This window comes from Hibiscus syriacus, unplaced genomic scaffold (genome assembly GCF_006381635.1).
Source record: "Hibiscus syriacus cultivar Baekdansim isolate YM2019G1 unplaced genomic scaffold, ASM638163v2 tig00111689_pilon, whole genome shotgun sequence".
Taxonomy (NCBI): Eukaryota; Viridiplantae; Streptophyta; class Magnoliopsida; order Malvales; family Malvaceae; genus Hibiscus; species Hibiscus syriacus.
The window spans coordinates 534,710-539,321 of NW_024063154.1; the positions used below are offsets into that span (position 1 = coordinate 534,710).

General features: G+C 37.5%; 1 pseudogene; it reads left to right on the forward strand.

Annotated features, from left to right (window-relative positions):
- Nucleotides 1-516: 516 nt before the first annotated feature.
- LOC120167614 lies at nucleotides 517-4,143 on the forward strand (annotated as a pseudogene).
- Nucleotides 4,144-4,612: the final 469 nt, after the last annotated feature.

Sequence of the window (4,612 nt, forward strand, 5' to 3'; positions counted from 1 at the left end):
TAAATTTCCTATTTTTTTAATTCAATATTCATCTGGTAATTCTCCTCTTTTCCCTCTTTCTGGGGTTTCTTCCTTTCACTGTTTCTTTTTCTATTTTCCAGTTTTCCGAGATTGCTTTTATTGCTTAATTCTTTATGTGTTATACGTTAACTTTAGTTATGTTTGCCATGAATTAGGTGACAAAAATTTGAAATTATCGTTGTTTCAACTCAATTTAGAAATCTTATCCGGCTGAGAATTTCGAAAGAATTTGAATTATATTGGTTCATTGCCCTCCCCCCCTCTCCTTCTGCTTTTCGCCACAATTTAATGAATTTTGTTTAATTTCCTTGAAGGGTTTATGTTTAATTTCTCTCTAAAACTAAAACATTTACTTTTTTTTTAGTGAAAAAGACCCTTTTAAGTAGGCTAAACTCTCGAGATAACGTTCTCGAATAAATTAATTCACGAGATAATGTACTCATCAGATTAATTGTTCAAATAGGGTGAAATCTACAGTGTTGGTCGTAGGTCGCCATGCCATCCGGGCGGCCTACTAGGTCGCATGTCTTCCCGACGAGCTATGAGAGAGATTGCATGTGTCATGCACGTTCCAACACGTTGGGCATCCGAAGTCATCCAACCGAGGGCATCCGACCGAGGCATTTGAGCGAGCTATGCGAGGGCATTCGAGGGCAAGAGGAATCACGCGAGGAGCAGGAGGAGTGCCTGGCGACCTTGTAGTCGCCAGGAGTGCATGGCGACCTTGTAGGTCGCCCGGAGTGCATGGCGACCTATGCTGGGAAGCTGCCACGCCGTAGGTCGCCCGGAAGGTATGGCGACCTACGGCCACACTGTGCAATTCGCCCTATTTGAGCAATTAATCTTGGGAGTACGTATATCATTAAATAAAAAATTCGAGAACATTATCTCGAAAATTTTACCCTTTTAAGTATCATAGTTTTTTTTAATAATTATGGTATGGATTTTGTTGATGTATTATTTGCTATCATGTTATGTTGTTTGACGTTTAATTTTACTTGGGTTCCTCGGTTTAACAGAAAGATGTGACATTATGATAACATCACTACTATTGAGCTGCTTGTTATACTTTTATTGTAGTTCTGGCAAAACAGCTGCACATGGACTTGGTGTGTGCAGCTAGGATGTGTTTATCAGCAGCGCCTCATTCATCCACACGCAGGTGGTATTTCAGCCGAGAAGAAATCGAGAATCATTCTCCGTCTAGGAAGGACGGAATCGAAGTTGGAACTGAGGAGCAGTTGCGGAAGTTGTATTGTTCGTTTCTTCAAGAGCTTGGAATGAAACTTAAAGTGTAAGAGCAGGGACTATGTCTATTTTGAAGTTCTTTACTTTAACTTAATGAGACGTTAATCACATCCTATATCACCATTTAGTCCTTAGTTTGGCAATTTTGTGGTTGTTTTGATATTGCTTTGAAGCATTAACCTTTTTTTATGTTGTTTTATTATGTGTAACAACTTGTTAATACTGATAGACAAATTTACTTGCAGGCCTCAAGTAGCAATAGCATGTGCAATGATGCTGTGTCACCGGTTTTACATGCGTCAATCTCACGCAAAGAATGATTGGCAGGTCGGTGCTGTCATTGTATCACTCTGTTAATGCTTACTCGCATCTTTCTCATCCTAAATATGAAACTCTGCGTTTGAGTGCATGGGTGCTAATAATGAAAAGATGCAGTCATAATATACTTTCACAAGACCAATTATCAGCGAATAGTTAGATTATCACTATCTGCATTCTTTGGAAGCAGAATATCATTATCATCTTAGAAATGAAATATCATAGCATAGTACCGTGACATGGTATTGCTTTTTTATTTTCTTTTTTGGAATATTATTAGTTTTTGTCATGTTTGAATTGTCTAATGGAAAACTTGGTAATTCTTAACAAGGTGAAAGTGTATATTGAGTTGTTCAAATCTAGTTGGATTTGTTTCTCATTCCTAAATTTTTGTGAACTCTACAGACTATTGCAACTGTAAGCACATTTCTCGCTTGCAAAATCGAGGAAACACCACGCTTGTTGCAGGATGTATTGTTGTGGGCTATGAAATTATCTATAACGAGATCCTTCTGCTCCAGTATCAGACAAAGAGTAATGCTGATTTGCCTAGGGCTGAAGCACGTGTTTTCTCAATATCATGCTTGCCTAATGTGTTTCATCTTTGCTACACAGGAAGTTTATGATAAGCAGAAGGAATTGATATTGGTGAGGAGAGGCTTTTGTTGGCAACAATTGCTTTTGATCTTGATATCGAACTCCCGTACAAGCCCCTTGTTGCAGCTTTTTAAGAATTGGAAATTTTTCCTAACCTCTTAAAGTGGCATGGAATTTCGTTAATGATTGGTGAGGATTTGCTATTTTGTTCATTCTATGGAAACTACTCATATTTATGCTATTGTTGACTTATTTTAGATCATTTCCTTGTATCTTCATGATATTAAGTACCTACATGAATTGAACTAGCAGCTTTGTACTACATTGTGCTTGCAATACAAACCCATTATATTGCAGCTGGTTCCATGTGTCTTGCTGCTAAATTTCAGAAGGTAAAGCTTCCTATGGAGAAGGGCAAAGTATGGTGGTTGGAATTTGATATTTCACCCAAACATTACAAGGTTTGTACGACAGATATCTTCCTATCTTCACATTTATCAGCTCTAGTCTTACTCATGGGCATTATATTTGTAATGAACAGGAACTATAGTTGATAATTGAAAGAGTGACTGGTAATTTACTCCTACAATTTGTTAAGTGGTACACATTGATCACGCAGAACTTTTTTTCAAATCACCTTCGTTAACCTTACCCTGTGTTTTCCTATTATTTAATAAATATAAATGACACAAGCCTATTGGAACATTTCTTGAACATAACACGCCATGGTAGTCTTAACCCTTCTTTCTCTCCTAAAAAAGAAAAAACCTGTGATGATCATCTTTCATTGTTTTGGTGCATGCGTAATTATTTTGGCCCAAAATTAGAACTCTACCCAAAATTTTGCAGAGGTCACTCAGCAGATGTTCAGGTTAGAGCAAGACAGACAGACGAGCTTTATCATCAAGACATGAGAGGGCCAGTCATCTGCTTTTTAGCCAGAAAGGATCAGTTTGTTGCTGGAGCTGAGAATAGTAAAGTTGGCAAACCTATGGACAAGTAGCTGGAAAGGGTCAGTGTGTTGGCCTAGTTAGCGTGAAAGAAGTTTTCCCTCATCAAGCAAATGATAATGGTGCAAGTAGTGTTGTTGAGGATGGATAAGGGTCAGCCAAGAACGAAGGAATTTGACCAGAACCTGAGTTTGAAGACTGTTTCATCTGTAGCCTTAGACAACAACAAGCAAGTGCAAAAGAAAGTTTACCAAGCCAAACAGTGATAGTGATGCAAGTACTGTTGTCGACAGTGGGGAAGGGGAATGTGAGTAATAACAGAGAATCTCATCATCGGAAACTCAAGTGTTAAGATTGTATCTGTTCATAATACCTTTAGCAGATTGATGTCGACCGGATTCGAGAGACCTTTAAGAGGAGGAGATGTGATAGAGCTGCGAATTTGAAGTGTGTGGAAGTTAGAGATGAGGTAGACAGTGAAGCCTGGATAGAGAGGGAGCTGGAGATCGGAATAGAGCTGGAATCTTCATCTTCTAAGAAGCGAGGGAGGGTGTACTGAGGTTTTGAACTAGACAAAGTAGCTCATTGATACTCACTAACCAGATATCTTCTTTTTCTTGGTGCATCAAAGTGACCTTCCTTTGCTCATTTATAGCAATATAAAGTACTGCATTCTATTCCACTCTTGAAAAACTATATTATTTCCATGTTGTAGTAATACAGTAGAATTATTCCAACAATTTTTCAAGAGATCGTATTTGTATTTCAGATCATTCATGCAGAATCAGGTCAATTCTTTTGCGTTGGATTCTAAATGTATAGATGGCCTACATTTGTAAAATAAGATTCTTTGTTGTACACTTTTAGCAACTATTTAATGTTGGGAGGGTGGGGGATTGGAAATGGCTTCATTACTAGGAAATGCAGCGGCAGTATCTTCTCCTTTTGATTCATTTGTCGAGTTATATATACTTTATCGAGATGGTTAGCTTCATGATTCAACCTTAAGGCTTGGGCATGTTGGAAGAAATTATGAGAGCAAAAAAAGGCGGAGATAGAATTAGTAACTAGTTGCCTGTGGTGGAATTCACCCTTATTTATTTATTGAGGTTATTAAAAAAGTTTAAATTTTTGGAGAATCATTTTTTTAAAAAATCTAAAACTATCAAGATCAAATATCATACATACATATAACAAAAATGAAAATTTTTTGGGATACGACCCACCAGTTCCTTCGTAGTTCTGTCACAGGTAGCAGCAAGAAAATAGTGAACTTTGTTCATTTTGCTTTTGGCATAAATTTCAAGTTTTCCATCTTCATCTAAAAGTCTTTTATACAAACAACTTACTTCCTAGCTCTGATGTTCTGCTGCATGGATTTATAGCAGAAACCATCGTTCTTCCTTCTTCTATCGCCAAGTATAATTGTGCAAGAGATAAGTTAATCTGGTTAGAAGCAAGAATCAGAGAAACATTAA